Source organism: Chelonia mydas, chromosome 22 (genome assembly GCF_015237465.2).
Source record: "Chelonia mydas isolate rCheMyd1 chromosome 22, rCheMyd1.pri.v2, whole genome shotgun sequence".
NCBI lineage: Eukaryota > Metazoa > Chordata > Testudines > Cheloniidae > Chelonia > Chelonia mydas.
The window spans coordinates 9457911-9477155 of record NC_051262.2 but is presented as its reverse complement, the minus strand read 5'-3'; the positions used below and the strand labels follow the sequence as shown (position 1 = coordinate 9477155).

The following is a 19245-nucleotide window of genomic DNA, read 5'->3' as shown; positions in this document are numbered from 1 at the left end:
TAACCTCAGGATAAACGCCATTCCACTCTCTCCACTGGTGCAGTCCCTGGAAGCCTGGATGTGGTAAGCCACCCCAGAGGTGAGTCCACACTCCCTGAGTGTCCAGACACACCAGCTTGCAGCAGCGTGGCTGCTGGAATCGCGACTACCTGGGGTCACCAGCTAACTCCCCCATGGAGAAGGGACACAGCTGCTTTAGAGCTCCAACAGCCCAGTGGCCATTGCAGCCCAGAGGAGGAAGCAGCTGTCACTCCTAGCATGCCACAGCCTGAAGGGGTCTGACCCCCGTGGGGCATCCCTGAGTGAAAACTCATTAATGCAGGCTTGGTGCTGTGGGGGAGGATTCAGCCCTTGGGGGTCACACTTAGAGATGGCCTCAGAACAGATGCTCTGAACTGGACTCCCTGAACTTTGGATTCCCTTCTGGCAACAGCAAAAGCCAGCTGATACAGTTTTGCAAAAGCATAACCAGCATCATCCTTTGGTTTGCCTGCTTGGCCCATAATGACCCCACTGAGTCTCTCGCCAGCCCCAGAAAAGCCCAGATGAGGTGAGGAAGCTGCAGCTTGCACATGGTGTATGCAATGGATGCTCCCCTCAACCCCGAATAAACAGCATCTGTTTTGAGAGAGCATGCCCCACAGACTGGCAGCATAGTTCTGCAGCTTTCCTTTGGCTTAGTTCACAGCCAGCTCCTCTCTCACCCACCCCTTTCCCTAGCAAACCACATAGTTGCAAATTACAAGGCCAGCTGGTCATTATCACATTAGGCTTCTCAGTTCCCAGGGCCATGAAGTGCCTGGGAGAGGGCACTGATTCTCTAAAGCCATATCCTGAGTACCAGGCTTCCAGGCTAGCCAGCAAGCAGTGGCTCACAGTCCATCTGGGTTCCAGAGGCCCCCAAGGTTCCTTTTCCTCTCTCAGGGGTGTGGAATCAGGCAAGAAAGGGTTAAGTGTTTGGGGAGCAGCTGCACCTGGGGCTCCTTACCCTGCTGGGTAAACAGGTACAAAAGGAGGAGGAAACTAACCTGAGGGAGAAGGTGTGTGTTGCGAAGGGTATTGGCCATTCTGGTAGTATTGCAAAATAACAATCAACACCAAAATATGAATAAAATTGGGGCTGTTTGTTCTAAGGCCCCAAATCTGCAGTTTTTTTCCCAGGCAAATTAAACTCTGCTTGGAGTGCACATGCTGCATCAGTGAGCTGGCAACCCTGATTCTACAGCATAACTTTGAGCAGGACCCTGTGTCTTGGCTTCTTCTGTGGGTAAGTCAATAGCTGCTGTGTTATCTGCTCATTGACCCCCATTGTATCAGTGCCTGATTCTCTTCTTGTCTCCCACGCCCCACTGTTTTCACTCCTTCCCTGGGTAGGTGCTGTTTATCCTGGTACGAGATGAGGCAGAGTCGTCTTGGTTTTCCAAAAATAACTATGTAACTTTCCAAGCTGTCTGTTGCAATTGTTTAAATATGCTTGAATAGTAATATACGATGTCAGCCAAGGGCCTTTCTCGCCCCCTCCTCTTTGCCCCCACCCCCCATGCTTCAATAGCCAGCTAACACACACCCTGGTATGGTTTATCGCTTAACCACCCTTCCCTGCCCAAGGGTGGTGATTTACTGCTCAACCACCATCTTGTGGTTTACGCACTGTAGCTCTCCTTTGAGTTCCCTGCTAGTGAACAAGTCCATGCCCTGTCCCCGAGCGAGCTGCCCTGTAAGCGCTCCATGTGCCAAACTTCCCAAACATGTCAATGGGAGCAACACCCGGGCATAGTCAATCCCAGGCTGGTTGCTGCTCTAATAAGCAGTAGGCTGGAGTCACCTTCCTTAGACATGGGCATGCAGGTTGTGAAGAATACCCTCTCTGGGGGCAGTGTGTTCTAGTGGGTAAGGCACTCGGCTGGGAGGCAGGAGTCCTGGGTTCTCTTCCTGGCTCTGCCAGTGACATCTCTTTCCTCACCTGCATGAGGATCCATACCTAGCTGTATAAAGTGCCTTGAGAGCTAGATATGGAGTGCTCTGTGTGTGCATTGTTACATTAAGGGAAATACCCATCCCATACCTGGAGCCCCTGGAAGGGCCAAGCTCCCATGTGGGCTAGTGGGACTGAGTATGGACTTTGCTATCAGTCCCTGAATGAACATGGCAACTGTACTTCCTTTGTGCCCTGTATGGGTGGGGCAGGTGCATTCACCATAGGTAGCTCTAGAAGGATTTGAACTTCAAGCCATTGCGCTGGTGGGGGGTTAGGGGTGTTAAACTAATGGGGGTATATTTGCGCAGTGTTTTCAGACTAGTTTGGAGGAGAAATCCCCCTGAAGAAAACAGCTGCATCTGGGTCTGAGGCCCTGTCCCACAGGCATACATTTGTAACAGTGGGAGTAATTAGCCATTGGAACAATTTACCAAGTGTCCTGGTGGGTTCTCCATCACTGACCAGTTTGCCATCAGGATGGGATCTTTTTCTAAAAGCTCTGCCCTAGGAATGGTTTCTGGGGCAGGTCTCTGGCCTGTGTGATACAGGAGAGCAGACCAGATGCTCACAGTTGTCCCTTCTGGCTTTGGAATCTATGAAACTTAAAGGTATCTAGGCTCCTAAATCCCATTGATTTCAGTGAAAGTTAAGATCCCCAATACCTTTTGAGGCTCTGGGCCTTGATGCCTTAATCTTGGCCAGTCCAGTCACTGTTGCAAAGGATATTAGACATATACTGCCTAATTCATGGTAATTGGGATGGAGAGGGAATTTGCCACTTATAAATGGTAGATGAGCAAACACGCTGATCCTGTCATGCTCGACTAATGTGCAAAGACACAAACCCGGTTTAGCTGCAGATTTCTCATTGCTAATCCCACCTGTCAGTATCTCTCCTTTCCTCCATATTCTTCCCTTTTTTTCCTCCTCCTTTCTCTTTCCTTTTCTCCTTCATTCTTTCTCCTGGTACTTGCAACCCTGTGGCTTCTTCCAGCATTAAAGTCCCACAGCACCCCTGTCTCCTTCACAATCCCTACTGTTATCCTGGTTTTCCATTTTGTCAGTGACTAGGAAAGTGAAGACTGCTGGGTCTCCCGTGTGCGTCTCTGCCAAAGACAAAGGATGCTTTGGAAATCTCTGCAGCATCTCGTGATGCAGGAATATTACACCCCCTCTCCGTTATGCTGTGGGTCTCAGTTCTAAATGATCAGGGTCTCTGTTACGCTATCTGCCCTTCCAGGTGCTGCTAGAGTGCACCCTCTTTCAGAATGTACATTGCTATATCCTGAAAATTCTCTGGCTCCATGGGACATCCTTCTAGAGGGGCAAGCAGAACTGTCAGTGTTAAGAGCTCTGGCCTTTGAAACATCCTCTAGTCTTCCAAGGGATTTCCTGCTGTCTGGGGTGAAGTTCACTGAACAATGCAGAGTTCCTGTAAAATAGGCCATGCATATCCTTGCAAGAAAGGTGGGATTTTAAGGGGTCAGGACCAAAGCATCTTAACCCTTGCAGCTCTCCGGTGGGGTGCATAAGTGACCTTATCTCTAGTTTAGGTAGGGGGGAAATAGAGGTACATAGGCAAATTGACTTGAATTGGCTACAATGGAGATCTCTGTCAGCGCTGGGATTAGCACTCAACTCCTGGCTCCTTGCTCTGTGCTCACACCATTAGGCCAGGCTGCCTCCCTATGAGTGGCTCAGTAATTGTTTTGTAGCTTTGGATGTATGTTAGCAGGAGAGATGGGAAGGAACAATAGCTTGGTCTAGGGGCATTTACCCTTTGCAATTCCCAGATTTTTTTTTTTTTCCCCCTCCTAGGTTGGAGGAGGGGCCATGGAGGGGTCTCTAGCTTCCTTTGTGCTACCACCCACCCCGACAACACCCCTTGTGCACTGCCTCGGCTCTCAGCATGTGTGTGCTGCCTTGGTGACTCTGCTTAAAGAGTTGTCCAGAGATTAGCTCTGTGAGGGATTAAACAAGCCAACAGGGAACGCTGAGCTCTTTGCAGCAGGCCCTGCTCTGCATTTCCTTATGTCCCATGCAACTCCACTAGCACCTGGATCATATTGAGGGTAGGTGCTGGCAGAATTTGGCCCAGAGGTTTTGTGCTAATCTGTTCCGAGCAGCAAATCTGGGACCTCCTTGCGCTGCTCTGCTAGTCAGGAAGCAGCCCTGCTAGATCGTCCCTTACTTGGGGGACAGAGGTGTGCTCTAACTCTGCTGTCATCAGAGTTAAACAGCAAAATCCCCCCTGTGGGCCTGAGAAGAGGGGTGGGTGTGGGACTGCGGTGCAGAAGGATGCAGAGATCTGCTCTAAAGCCAGATCCCAATGTCAGGTAGTTACAGGGCAAAATTCCAGACCACCTGGCCTGGGTAACCTGCATCCAGCACAGACCAATGCCTGACACTGTTGCCGAGCATGGAAAACGTTCCAAGATGCTTGGCCAACGACAAAGCTGCCCCTCACCGGGTGGGAGTCCTTCCTGGGTACCCCCAGCCCAACCTCCAGCTCCACATGTGAACTAGCCCTTGTCAGCAGAGCACAGCGGAGAGCATTGTCCGGCGATCAGAGTAAGGAGCCCTGGGGTCTGTGCCCCACTCCCTCTGGGCTGCAGCAAGGTACCATTTCTCCAAAACTATGTCGGACACCCAGAGCTTGGCAGCGCCTGGATTCTTCCATTCCCCAGGATATTCCGTTATTTTTTTTTAAAAAAAATCCGAAATGGAACAAAAACCAGTTGAAACTTCCTGCAAAACAAAACTCAGAAGAAAGTTTTGTTTCGGGTCAAACAAAACATTTGTCTTTTGACAATCAAAATATTTTGTTCCAATGTCAACCTTCCTTAACCTTTCTTTAAAAAAAAGAGGTAGAGACCAATGAATTTTACTTAAATGAAAAATCAACACTTTTCATTCAAAAAATGTTGAAATTGGAGGTCTCTACATAACTGGAATGCTTCATTTGGGGCTTTTTATATGACATGTTTTCAAGATGGACACATCTTTGCAATGTTTCAATGCAGACATAAATTGCATTTTTTGTTTTTCAAAAAAATATGTTTTAGGTACCAGGTGGGTGAGGAAACCTCTTTTATTCGCTCAACTTCTGTGGGTGAAAGACAAGTGTTTGAGCTACACAGAGCTCTTCAGCTCTGAGAAAGGTACTGCATGTCCTTTTTTGTTCTCTTTTTGACAAGTTTCCAACTAGGTCTACTTTCACATCCTCAGGTGAAAGGCAAGGTATTAGTTTCATGAACATCTAGGGAGCTGGGCAATCAGTTGCCCTTTGAAACAGGTCTGTGCCTGACATAAGCCAGGGTACATACAGAGGAGAACGCAGCCAAAGTTCCTTCTGGTTTTGACTTTCCAGAAGGAGGTGGGAGCCATGAGGACTGTGTGTTTTGAGAGAGAAATTCTGACCCTGACTGCGTCCAGCCTGCAAACTCCCAGCTATCCCCTTTCAAAGGTCTGGCACGGTGTGTTGTGTATCAGCATTCCCCAAAATGAAGGGAGAGCTCTAAAGGTGAGGGCTGAAATGGAAAAATAAAACACACAGCAAGGTGTTTTGGTTGGCCGTGCTGCTCCCCAAACAACATGATGGCTAAGCTAAGACTCTCCATGGCTTTGTTAATAAACAGGCACTCCTTAATTCCTCTGATCCAAAGGCGTCCCACACATGGGAACATGTACTGAATCATAAATAGCCCCCTCAGGGTCATGAGCAAGCCCAGGACTGCGTTTTAATAGCCTTTGTGCCCATCAGTTAGGGGAGGTGAAGGGGCCAGGGTGAGACTCGACCCCCTTCTGCAGCAATAGCCAAATGTAGCTGGGGACCCCCGCAGCCAGCATCATGTGTCCGCGTGGCCCTGGCCATGCCTGTACGGACCAGCCCAGCACCCTCATTGCCTGGTGATGAAAGGGACTTGCAGGATAAGTGCAACAGGGAGGGCTGGACCCTGCAGAATGGGCACCCAGCGCCCTGCAGGATCAGCCCCTGAAATAGGAACCATCCCATCTTCAACAGGATCCTAGTAGATGGAGACTGTCCCCCTGCAAGAGCAGGATCTTCTCGTCCCTCTAATAGAGTGCATTGGATATGGGACACGGGGCTTTGGCTTTGAGGCATTGTGTCCAGCTGGTGAGGAGCTAGGCTGGCTTTGCTGCAGGGGCTTTAGCTCCGGGCTGTCTAGTTCCCTTAGGAAGAATTTCTTCCAGCTCAGGGGCTCCCTCTTGTGTCAATAACAAGTTGTTATAATTGGCTCCCCCAGCTGGCATTTCCCAGTAAAAAACCGAACTGTTGCATGTATTTCCAATGACTTAGGGGGGTGGAAGGAGATTCCAGGATAGCCAACCCCAGCCTGTTAGGGGTGGAAATAGTGTTGCCTTCTAAATGAGCCCAGAGGGCTGTTTAAGATGCCAGCATCTCCAACTCCGCTGCACTGGAAATGCATGCATAGCAGTACTGTAGTAAAAAGAACAGGAGGACTTGTGGCACCTTAGACTAACCAATTTATTTGAGCATAAGCTTTCGGGAGCTACAGCTCACTGCATCAGATGCATGAAACCAGTATTAGAGTAGTGTCTAGAGGCCCCAGCTGAGATCTGAGCCCTGCTGTGCTAGTAGGTGATGTGTATACACGTGGTAAGGGCCAGTCTCTTCTCTGAACTTACAAGACACTGGGTAGGAAGGGAAACCGGCACCGAGGGGAGGTGACTTGCTCAAGACAGCAGTTGAGCAGGGAACAGAACGCAGGTGTCCTGATGTCGTTTCCACGCCCCCCCCGGTTTGCAATACACTATGCAGGGTACTGTGGGCCGTTGCTCCAGAACATCATGCTAGTGGTCTTAAGGTCACCTGCCTCAGGCCTGTATGTTATAGGGTTAGTGTGTAAAGAACATTGAATGTCTACAGGCTAGATAGTGGTCAAGTACTGATGATTGATTATCTGAATGGCAACACCTGCTTCCAAGGGGGAGGTCACAGAATTCAGCAGGGTGCTTGGCTAAAATCACCCCCGTTGCTCCCTGGGTTTGGCGTGGTCAGGGAGAGTGCTAGGTCAGACTGGACTCCAGGCAGTGGCTAACTCCAAGCAGGGGTCTGTGATTCTGTCACTGGCACCTGGCCCATAGCGGGTCTTCCACTTTCCCTGCAGCAGCAGGGAATTCGAATGCAGCTGAGGGCCAGGAGACGCAGTGGTGAGGAGAGCCTGTGTCCTGCCTGTAGGGGGGCTGGGCCCTTTCATGCCCCTCTTGTGCAGGGGCACCCTAAGAGATCTGCTCCACTGGGGCTGTGAGCCTCTCCCCACTCAGGTACATCTGCTGTGACTCTGGCTTTGCTCACCTACAGCTCTCTCTGCTTCTGGATTTCTCTAGCCTCTCGTCTGTGCTGGGTGCCTCAACCCCACACTTGGTGTGGGATGTTGGGGCAGGATGTGGGCTCTCCCTGGGGGCCCCCAGGATGGGTGGGGTGTTGCCCTCTGGGTGGGGCCAAGCATGCTATCCTTGGGGAGGGCAGTGATTTCTCAGGCAGGGTGCCCAGGAAGCAGGCCCTGGGCTGGCTCCCCTGATTAGCACTGCTCTGGCAGGGGTGGCCCCTGTGTGCCCACTCTTGGCCTCTCAGAACCTCCACTCTTCTCAGGTGTGGGGGGCAGTGCCATAAACAGGAAAGTGCAAGTTCCCTGCACCCTTTGATGTGTCAGCAGATTTCCCCCATAATCATGAATACCATCTCCAAGCCGCAGGTGGGCAAGTCATGGCCCCTCCTCCTGGGATCAGGGTTTATTAATGACTACGTGGGGGATGATGTTAGTCACTGCTCCCACGGAGCCTAAACAGCAGCCTCTTCTCTTGCCACGGGGACAGAAGGATCCTTCGAGCTTGTGAAGTGTCCTCAAAATACTTCAGAGGCGTTGAGGCAGCAGCTCCCTGTTAGTCACACTTGGCATGAGGGCTGTTTTCCAGAGCCCACTGCAGGACCTGATGTTCCACAGAGCCATGTGACAGGAGCTGCAAGGGCTGCCAGAGCATGGTGCCCACTGCTGGGCGAGGACTGTGGGATTGAAACTCCTCCAGCTGGCCCTACTCCTTTAGCTGTCTGCCTTGTCTAAAACTAAACAAACATGCAGCCTGTGGAGGTGGTAGATCAGCATCATTATCCGCAGGTGGGGGAAACTGAGGCAGAGGGAGATTGTGGGGGTTTGTGGTAGGACAGGGAACACAACTCCACTCTGCTGACATCTAGGTGTTAGGGCAGCGCAGTGCATGTCTACACAGCCCATGGCAGCAAGCCCCCGAGCCTGGGTCGACAGACTAGGGCTCGTGCTAGCGTACCGGGAAAATAGCCATGCAGACTTTGTGGCTTGGGCGCTGGTGCCCCTACTTTGGCTTCAAACCGTCAGCGCCAGCCTACACAGCCACCATGAGCCTGAGTCTGCCAGTCTGGGCGTAGAGGCTCTGCCTGCCATGTAGACGTACCCTTCCAGAGTAGGTTGTTCCCAGAGCTGCACGTCACGGGGCTGGAAGAACTCTTTAGTATGACAGGGCTGGGCAGCATTAGATTTTTATCAGGGAAGGTAAATTTCACCATACACAGACAAACTGCTGGACAACAAACATACAGCCAGGCTAAGTAAGAAAAATGCAATTTGAGAACTTAGGGTTGGCTTGAGGGATATTTACTTTGTCTGTTTTGATGTGATGTTGACAGCTTGTGCTTTAATGGTTATGAAGCTTTACCTTTTTGAATCTCTTTCCTCCACCCATAACTTCCCACAGCTGTGGAAAATTTAAATAAAAATGGGGGGCGAGGGGAAAAGCTTAATACAGTGATTATTATTTGTAAAAATTATTTAAAAAAAATAATCAAACCTGCTCCAGTCTATATATGATCATGCTGGAGATTAAACTGGGATGAATGGGATGCAGTTGAATTTCATCTGGGCAGCAGGGAAGGCTCCCCTACCATGCGATCTACTAGGCTGGGGTTTCCCAAGGGGAGGGAATGCCACCCCCACCCCATCCTTTGATACTATGTAAACTGGACCAGACAAAGCATTGCAGAGCCTGCTGTAGGCAACAGCCCTGACTCTCTTGAGAGTGTGAGAGGGAGCTGGTCTGAGGATTGTGGATGGATTGTGCGTAGGGGTCAGGGGCTGTCCTGCCTGACAACGGGCCACCTGTGCACTGGGGATTATATTTACTCACCTTGAAGGTGCAAAGGCCCATTTCAGTGCCAAATGCTACTGGTAGTCCCTCTAATGGGACTTCTCCGGGTCCAACATCTGCAAATCCATGACATTTACATGAGATTTAAGATTAGATGTTTTTAAGGACTTTTTTTTTTAGCATCGAATTTTAAACAATACAGAAAACCTGACCATCTGTGTCTGAAGGGGGCTGCCAAGCTGCTGCAGCAGTGGGGCCAAACAAGTGGGGTGCCGGTGCCCCCTTCAGGTTTGACCGCTGAAGGGCTCATCAGGTTTGGGGGGTACCATGCAGCTTAGTGTCTGAGCCTGAGTTCCTCCCCCAATGGCCTAGTTTCAGGGACAACTGAAGGCCCCCGGGGGAGTCAATAGGAACTGTATTTACTCACCACCCCTGAAAACCTGCACTACATGGACCCTCTGGTCCTTGTTTGCAGGAACACGGGGAATGATTGATCACATTTTTGTCCCCAGTTTCCCATCCCTGCCCTTGTCCTGAACCCCACTTGGTTGCCATGCTCCAGCCCATTTTTTGGGGTGCTGTGTGAGTTTGTCTAAGGGTTTGTAAGAGTCATCACCGCCTACGGCTTTGTAGCTGTCACTGTGCTGTGTACCCTGGCTATGCTGAACTTCATGATGGCCGCAGCTCTGCTCCTCTTACTCCAAAAGCTCAGGCTGCTGCAGAGGGAACTCCCCATTCAGTGTTAACATTATAGGGCATGTGACACACAAGCAAGGTTACTGCAATATTGAGTCCTATTTATAATCTCTCTGGGAGAGAACATCCTACCTTCTCTACCTGCTGGCATTTCCCAAGGGTGCTTTGTATCTCTTCACCCCTTTCCTGGCTCTGGATTTGGTGCCGGTAGCACTACCTGTGAGCAGCATTTCAGATGCCTCAGAGCAGGACCCCACCAAGACTGCAGTGGAAGCTGGCTATCTAGTAGGATGCGGGAGGGCTTAACAGGAATGGAGGAGAGAGGAATGAGGTGGTGCGGTCTCTGCCTATTTAAACACATGGGGCTTTCTCTGGGTCCACTGGTGACGTTCCTGAGCATTTCACCAGGGGACGAAAATCCCACTTGCGGGACTTGCCTTCTAAGTTTGGAAGCTGCAATATGCAAAACTAGAATTCAGCATCTCTTTGGTGCTTTGAAATGGGATTTTCCCGGGAGGGGGAAGCGGACTGACTTTTGCCTGAAACAAAAAGATGTTGCAAAGTCTCCTGCCGTGTGGAGAGCCCCCTGCCCCCCCGTGGATAAAGCGCTGCCAAGGCCCCAGTGGGGGCAGTGGAAGGGGCTCACCCCAGTGTCCTGGCCCCCCATTCAGAGCCGGTGGAGCAGCAGGAGGCGAATGCTGCACTGGCACGCACTCTGCAATCCGAGTATGCTCGGCTCCAGAATATCCAGCTTCCTTGCTGTCGTGAGGGCTTGAGCCCTTTCCTTGCCCCTAGGGTCAGTAGGGCTGTAGGAACTAGGGAACAGATCCAAACCCTGTCCCAGCCCTGCTGGGGAATATGCCTCCACCAGGTCTGTAGCCAAGTGATGGGAGGTAACTAGCCCTGGCCCAGCCTAAGCCCCCCAAGCCAGCGCCCGTTGCCTCCTATTCACACGTCACCCCGGCGTCCCTGGCTGCTTGGGCCACTCTGGCTCCTCTGCCTTCTCCAGCCCACCTGGTGTGTGAGCCGCTGGAGCCAGCATAAGCCGGTGGAGCGGAGCCGGACAGCCCTGATTTCTACGCAGCTGAGTGTTGCCAGCTCCAAAGGTGTGGTGGGTGCTTGGTGCCACGGAACAGGCCCCGGGGGCGTTGGCGTGAGTGGCGCTGGGCAGGGTTGTGGGGGAGCAACATCCCGGCCTCAGTGCAGGGGCAGAGATGGGGAAGCCTAGGGTAATAAGCACCCCCCCCCCTTGGGAGCCCTGTTAGCCAGTGCAGGCAGCCCCTGGGGTCTGGGACGAGCCCCAGTTTCACTCCCTGCCTTGTTGCTTTGTTGTTTCTGAAGGGGGTGTGTGCATTCTCCCCCTGAAAAGCAGCCCCTTGGCGGGCTCAGGGGCACGGCAGTGGCCCTTCTAGCTCCTCTGCCTGGCTCTGGGTTCATTGGAGCCTGGTTTTGAGAAGTGCTGTTGGAAAAGGTTCCCTATTTCCGCTCTGTAGAACCAGGGGCCCACCGCAGCAACTGCCGAGGGGGAGGACAGTGCTCTCCCCGCAGCATGCCTCCTTTCCCCTGGAATCCGTTTTCTGGCCTCGCCCCCCTTCTGCATAGGGTTGCCAACCTGCCAGGATTGTCCTGGAGTCTCCAATCAAAATTGGCAACCCTGCTTCCATAGCTTCCCCCTGCCTGACTCATGGCACAGAGTGACAGGGCCGCTCAACCGGCCTCCCTTTCTGGTGCCTGGCAGAGTGGGCCTGTCCATGGGTTAACTCTCGGTCTGCCTGGGTGGGGCTGCCTGCACGGGCCCTCAGCTGGGGAAAGCAGAGCTGCTTTCGTGGATGGCTTGGAAACCGCTTGCACTTGAAAATGTGACCTGAAACTCCCCCCGATGTGTGGCTGCCACCGGTCACAAGTGAGACCCCCCCTGCAAGGGGAAGTCCTCCCGTTCCAGGTGTCCCCTGCAGGGCTTGCCACCGCTAACCCACAATCCCAGCATCGCCACCTCCGTGTGTGCTGCAGGCTCAGCCCCACTGCAGAATAGGCCCCTTCTTTCCTGCAGGGGCAGCTGGGCGTATCGGGAACAGTCTGTGGGAGCAGGGCGTTGCTTCGGGGGAGGCCATATCCGAGCAGGGGGCTGGAAGAGGGGGCCCAAAGGGCTGTGTTAGCAGCTTGCCAGGAGGCAGAGGCTACCAAATAATGCACACTCTTAAGCCATAATGAATGACTGCCTGCAGCCCTGTCTCCCATTGGCCCTGTCTGCTGTGAGCTTGGGCGTCTTGCTGTACCTCAGTTTCCCTGTCTGTGAAAAGGGCGGGTAATGATACTTACCCTCTTTTGCAAAGCGCTTTGGGATCTATGGAGAAGTGCTCGTGAAGAGCCAAGTGGAGTTATTAACTGACCTTAAAGCTGTGGCTTGCACCTTCCCAGCTAGTAACACCCCACGTGCAAGGGAGAATAGCATCTACTCTCTCTGCCCAAAGCTCTTCGCAGACTGCCGTAGCTACACACGGTGCAGCCACCTTTGGGGTGATGGGAAGGAGCCAGCCAACAAATGGCAAGGGGACCGTTCTGGGCAAAGACACCTGATCTAATCCCTGCTCTGGGTGGATCTTTAATGTCCACACTTAGCGGACAGGAGGTTGGTATGCAAGGCCTCATCTGAATAAACCTCATAGTAATCTGCTTGGTATTCGGTTTATCTGATATGCCTTGGAGGGCTCCTTATACTCTGCTGGGGTTTGAACCTCTGACTCTGAGGCACAGAGGAGATAATCAGTGGGAGGTCAGACTGGCCCAGTTCCATGGGCTTCTCAGGAGTTAGGGCTGAAGCTGGCCCCTTGGTGTATCATACCTGCTGCTGAGCCCAGGCTATCGGCTCCTTCCCAGCAGCGCTCCCAATGGCCCTGCTACAGCACACCACCGCTGAGAAAGGCCATCTCCTCTCTGGTTCCCATAGCAATCGGGCAGCAGCTGCCTTTGCTCTTTAATTAGATTTTCTGTCCAAGGCACTTGTCAGGGAAGGCGCCGAAATCTTGAATCGGCCTGAGCCACAAGAGGGAGCCCTGGCTCACTGCGTAGAAATGCGGCTAAGGAGACGGGCGCCCCAGAGTAAGGGTTAGCTAGTAATAATCGCTCAGCAGCAGGGGCGTTGGAACAATGTGTATAGCGGGGGTGCTGAGGGCTATTGAACCAAACTGTAAACCCTGTATGTGATGGAAAACACTTCAAGCCAGCAGCACCCCTCGTTCCAGCACCCCGATCAGCAGGGTAGAGGATTGGCCAGGGATGGGAGCCAGTGGAGGCTGGGTGGGCCCGGGGAGGTGGGGCACAGGTGTCAAGGTGAAATTGCCTCCCCGGGGAACATGGGGGTAAGTCACAACATCTCGATTTGCACATGGGGTTGGATGAGACAGAGCTGGGGGTGAGGACGTGGGTCTGGTGTTTGGGATTAGTCATTTGTAGCCTGGGGTGCAGGCCGCGGATGTGATACTCAGCTGCAGGTTGGAGATGAGATCCTGATCGCCACCTGCCTGGCTGCCTCCTGGATTGTAGGTATAGCACATGTCAATGACAATCCATTAAGTTAATGGGGGAGTGGGCGCAGGGGCTGAGTGACAGTCCAGTCTCTTCACCTGCTGCACTTGTCTCGCTTCAGGAGTGCTCATTAGGGAAGATGAAGTGGCCTCGAATGCCTGGGTTCTCTCCCCGGGTCTGCCATTGCCTTGCTATGTGACCTTGGGCAGGTCACTGGTCCGTCTCTGTTTCTCCCTTGATTTCAATGGAAATGAGGAGCCTAAATACCTTTGGAGTATTCCTTGCCTGAAAGATGCTGTCAAACAACCAGTTGCTACCAGGTGGGGACAAGTCCTCCTGCCCTGGCATTTCTGGATGTTTCTCTCTCTTCGTTGTCTCTGCAGTGGCTGGACTGACCCACCCCAACCAGTCCCTTTGGCAATCGGAAAGGCAGTCGCCTGGGGTCATCCCCGGGACCCCTGTAGCGTTGCAGTGGGAGTGCCTGCCAGACAGGTGCAGCAGGGCCTGCTCTGCTCTTGGCAGTGTTGGAAGATTTGATTGCAGAGACTGCTCTGCAGGCCTGGGTCCTGGCAGCTACCATTGCCTGAGCCTGGAGACCCCCTTACCCCCTCTGCCTCTGATCCATCCCTTCGCCAGCTGGAACCACAGCCAGACATCACCCTATAGAGAGAGAGAGGGTTGAACACTGTGCAGGATTGTGTCTTTGGGCGGTAACTGATCACAAGGGAAGTATCTGGGCAAGGATCGGCTTTCATTTGAAGTCCCTTCCCTCATGACTTTGTCTCTCTTTTGATCAGGGCCCAAATCTCCAGTGGGCGAAGGGGAACATGTTGGCTTCACACCTGGCAGGTTGTCCTGATCTCTCCCTCCTTGCCAGCTGTCTCTGTGCAAGAGTCCAGATCAGCCAGCGAGGTGAGAGGCCGCTCCTTCCCTGAGCCGTTCGGTAAGGCTGTCCCTGGATGCAAGGTGAGATGAGAGTAGACCTTCTTTCCCTTGAGGCTTCTTATAGCGATGTGGCCCAGATCATCACCCCATGCCCAAGTCAGAGAAGCAGGAATCTGGTTCAGCTGTAGAGCTGAGTTCCACCCACCCTACTGCCCTGGCTGATATAGCTATGGGACAGGGAGCTGGATTCAGTTCTGTCTCGTGCCTTGCCAGCCTGGTTCCCTTGGCACGATCCTCATGCCTGGCGATGCTGTCAGAAGCACCAAAAGCCCAACTGGGTTCTCATTCCTGAATTTGAATCTGTAGCACCCATGTTAGAGCAACTGACCGACTGGGTCTGGAACCGCCCAGAGAAGGATGGGCTAGTGAATTAAGCTGTGGTCTGGGAGTCAGGACTCCTGGGTTCTATTCCCAGCTTTTCCCTTGACTTGCTATGTGACTTTGGGCAAGTTTCCGTACCTCAGTTTCCCCATGTGTGACATAGGGATAATGTTCCTGACCTACCTCACAGGGGAGTTGAGAGTTGGTTCAGGTTTCCAAACTGCTTACCGATCCTCCCAAAGAGTTGGTTAAAGATGTGCAGGGAATTATCCCGGGTGTAACTGACCCCCACCATGCCGTATCGCTCGGTTTTCTGACCAGACCTGCCCTGGGCTCTGCTCAGCCCTTTCCTGAAGGACACGGCAAGGTTTAGACTCTGTTAAATAGCTCGAGCTCTCTGCCTTTTCCTTTCTCCTACGTGAAAACGGCTCACAATCCCCTGAGGGGCTGTGGTAACTTTGCTGCAGATGGGAGGCTGCTGAGGAGTTTGCACTGCTAAGGTCTGACCTGATGGGAGCAGAAGAGGAGAGAGCAGTGTGTGAGTGAGCGAGTGAGCATGCACCTAGCTGTCCCTGTGTGTGCATGTACATGGCCCTCTGTATGGGTGCACGTCTCTGTGCGTCTGCCGGCTTGCCTACCTGCGTGCGTGTTCATGTCTGTCAGCCGTGTGCATGTGGCTCCCTGTACCCGTGTGTGTGAAGGCGTGTGCATGCATGCTACATACCTGTCTGCGTGAGCGCAGTCGTGCGCTGGGAGGTTGCGGGGCATGTCATTTCTCTCTCGGGTCCTCTCCTTGGGGAGGGAATAGCAGGGTGGCCATCCCTCCGCATCCAGGCGGGTGGGGACACTTTCCCAGGCTGATCTGCAGGCAGCCACGGCTGCGTGTCTCCCACCCACCCTTGTACCGGAGAGAAGTGAAAGAACACGACTGCGGGAGCGCCTGCCCCCTCTTCTCTCTCTCAGCTGGTGCTCTGCAGGCAGGCAAACAGCCTGTCCACAACCCCCTCTCATCAGCCTCCCATTCCTTGCGGGAGGCTGGGCTACAGGCCAGCATTGCCGCAGTTCACGGCAGGAGCAGGACCTCAGCGACCTACGGCACTGTACTGCCACCACCGCTGGTACGGAGCCCACCCAAGCACTTTCTCCCCAAGGCCAGGCTGCGCAGAGGAGGGGTCATTTGTCTCATGGTCTGAGTGCCCTTTATGAACAGGAATAATAGTAATAATACCACCTGGCTCTTCTATGGAGCTGTCCCACCATACCTCAAAGCACTTCACAAAGGTCAATAGCATTATCCCCATTTTACAGAGGGGGAACTGAGGCACAGCGCAGTGCAGGGACTTGCCCAAGGACACTCAGCAAATCAGCTGTGGAACAGTAGTCCTGACTCCCAGTTCATCCCACTCTAATCACTACCCTGCGCACCTTCCCTGTACTGAGATTAGAGCCCAGTACTCTAACCACTACCCTGTACAACCTCAGTGCTAGGACTAGAACCCAGGACTCTGGACACCTGGTGCCCTGCGCTAACCGCTAGACCACATGGAGCATAAGAAAAGCTCTACATATATAGTATGTCTGACAGGATGTCCCAGAAAGCTCGAGAGATTTCCAGGCCAAAGGGTTCTGAAAGCATCGGAGCGTTGGAACTTAACCTTCTGCCATGGGTACATCTCTGCTGTTCACTTTCACTCCCATTACTTCAGCATGTGGATAGGTTTTTTTTGTCGTCCAAGTTTCTTTTTCCTTTTTAAATCCTTTTTAAAGCTCCGCTCCCATCCCAAGCGAGTGCTGCATGCCATCCTAATCCCCTAGCGGCGTTTATAACGAGGCACGTTACAAATCGGCATCTGAAATGCAGCCAGGTCTGGGGTGTATGGTGATAACGAGCAAGCCCATCGTACACCAGTGCTGGCAGGAGAGTAATTTTGGTCAAGGGTGCTGGAGCAAATCCCTGCACATGTGGTCCTGTTCATTCTGTAATGCCCACAACCCCCCCCCCCTCTTTATAAAAATTGTTTTATCTGCTGAGGAGATGGTTCACTGCTTTGCATGGGTGAAGGGCTTGTCTAATACTACTAGGAATAATAACATTCAGTGCTTACCAGCATCCAGGGCTTGCATGGGCCCTACAAAGGAGGATAAGTATAATTTTACAGCTGGGGAAATTGAGGCACGGTGAGATCAAGTGACTTGCCCCAGGGCACACAGGAGGTCAGTGGCAGAACCAGGATTAGAACACAGCTCTCCCATGTCCTAGGGGACTGCCCTACTCACCCTCCCCCCTCACAATAGGTATTTGAACCCCCATGCTTAGCCTGCCAAGCTGCTGCCTCCGCTCAACATCTGTGTTTGTGACGGAGCGGAGCATGTTGGGAGCTCTCCTCATGTGGCCCATGCATCCATGTCGCTCCCTCTCTGCCTCTCTTGGCCCCTCTGTCAGCTGCAATCCCACTGCGGGCAGCAGCGCTGAAAGGGTGCCTTCAGGGCCATGGGGTCGGTCTGGCACCGGCAAGGCGATTGCTGGCAGTGGCTGATTCTTGGTTGCCTGAAGCCTTGCGAGCAGCTGTCTGGGGGCCCGTTATTCACTGCCGAGTGGCTGAGGGAAGCCCAGGCTGGGGGATGGAGGGGAGAGAGTGTGGGAGCAGAGGAGCAGGGGCATAGAGCTATGCCAGGAGAGGCAGGCCCAGGGACTGGCATGTGGCCAGCTCCCTGTCATTGGCTGAGTCCTCAGGCTCAGACCTCATTGCATCACCCACAAATTACCTGCCTGGGCCGGGCCCCGCTCCCAAAGCCACAGCTGCTCCCACTCGCTCAGCGTGCGGCTGTTCAGCCACCTCGAGACGAGCCAGCCCAGATGAACTGCAACGCACACCTTTCTTTTCTCCAGCTTGGTTCCTCTGAGTCCTCTGCCCCTGCTGCTTTGCCGGGGGGCTTTGCCTTCTGGCCAGCCAGTGTAAACAGGGAGCCAGGCTTAGCACCGAGAGCAATGCACTGGCATCCTGAATGCCTGGATTCTGTTCCCAGCTCTGGCCAGGAGGTGTGGGTCTAAGCGGTTAAAATACGCCACTGGGTCTCAGGACCCTGGGATTCTGTACCCAGCTCTGGCCAGGAGGTGTGGGTCTAAGCGGTTAAAATACGCCACTGGGTCTCAGGACCCTGGGATTCTGTACCCAGCTCTGGCCAGGAGGTGTGGGTCTAAGCGGTTTAAATACGCCACTGGGTCTCAGGACCCTGGGATTCTGTACCCAGCTCTGGCCAGGAGGTGTGGGTCTAAGCGGTTAAAATACGCCACTGGGTCTCAGGACCCTGGGATTCTGTTCCCAGCTCTGGCCAGGAGGTGTGGGTCTAAGCGGTTAAAATACGCCACTGGGTCTCAGGACCCTGGGATTCTGTACCCAGCTCTGGCCAGGAGGTGTGGGTCTAAGCGGTTAAAATACGCCACTGGGTCTCAGGACCCCGGGATTCTGTACCCAGCCCTGGGAAGACGGGTTAGTGGTTAGAGCACAGCACTGGGCCTCAGCCCTCCCCGCTGTAGGAAGGGGAAGGGTGGGCTAGTGTTTCGAACTCGGCAGTGGAGCTCTGGGGTTTGCAGTGAGCAGCTGTCAGGCAGGCAAATGACTGATAGGGAAGGTGGTTTAGAGCAAGGGGGAAATTAGGACTCATGTTCCCCGCTCCGCCACTGACTTATGGTGTGACCTTGGGCAAGTCTCTTAACTCTTGCATGCTACAACAATCTACCCTGTGTTCAAAGCAGCCCCTCCCCGCCAGGGCTGCCTTTCGCCCATGGGTTCTTCTGGCTAGATACAGACTCACAGAAAGGACTGGAAGGGACCTCAAGAAGTCATTAAGTCCCCCTGCTGTGTTGAGGCAGGACCAAGTAAATCTAGACCATCCCTGACAGCTGTTTGGCCAACCTGTTCTTATAAGAAACCTCCAACGATGGGGTTTCCACAGCCTCCCTTGGAAGCCTATTCCAGAGCCTAACTACATCTCCCTTAGTGCAGATTGAGCCCTTTGCTTCTTGCCTTACCTTCAGTGGCCATGGAGAATCTGAATGTCGGCAATTCCCCCTCCCCCCACAGGCTATGCCGAGGCCTGAGAGTCATCTCATCAGCACATTAAAAACTCATCTCACACCGGCCTTAACTCGGGTCGCCGAATTCTTGTCAGACACTGGAATTATTCCACTCCCCCCGTTGAGGAGGGAAGTGGATAAAGGCGCGCACAGAAATCACCTCCTTGCAGAGATGATAAGGCCAAGGAGACCAAGAGGAGGGAATCTGGCAGCCATTCAGGGAATTTATTAACAAAAGTCGCAGCCCCGGGAAAGAAGGCACGGATTCAATTAACTCAGCAGCGCTGTTCGGATCCCGCTGTCAGAGCCACTGCTGTGAGTCGTGCGTATGTCTGATGTACGAGGAGTTTGACTGCAGAATCTGGCCCAGGGATTTCACCGCACGCAGGGGCAGGGTCTTAAAGCACAGGCCATCACCCTGCTTTGCTTCTTGTCCCTCGGATCCCCAGTTCCACCGGCCTGTACCGCTCATGGTTTGACGCTGAAGAAGCTGTCCCCAAATGGCCAGTGTTGGGGACCAGGATGACCTGCTGGGATG

General features: G+C 53.2%; 1 long non-coding RNA gene across 2 annotated transcripts; it reads left to right on the top strand.

Moving 5' to 3' along the window:
• The first annotated feature begins 754 nt into the window (after positions 1 to 754).
• LOC122463545 lies at positions 755 to 19028 on the top strand. Of its 2 annotated transcripts, none has more exons than XR_006287012.1 (4): positions 755 to 1267; positions 5044 to 5139; positions 14161 to 14275; positions 18715 to 19028. It is a non-coding gene; the product is annotated as an uncharacterized LOC122463545 (long non-coding RNA). The 2 variants fall into 2 exon arrangements; XR_006287011.1 differs by having other exon boundaries at positions 14161 to 14329.
• The last annotated feature ends 217 nt before the right edge of the window (positions 19029 to 19245 follow it).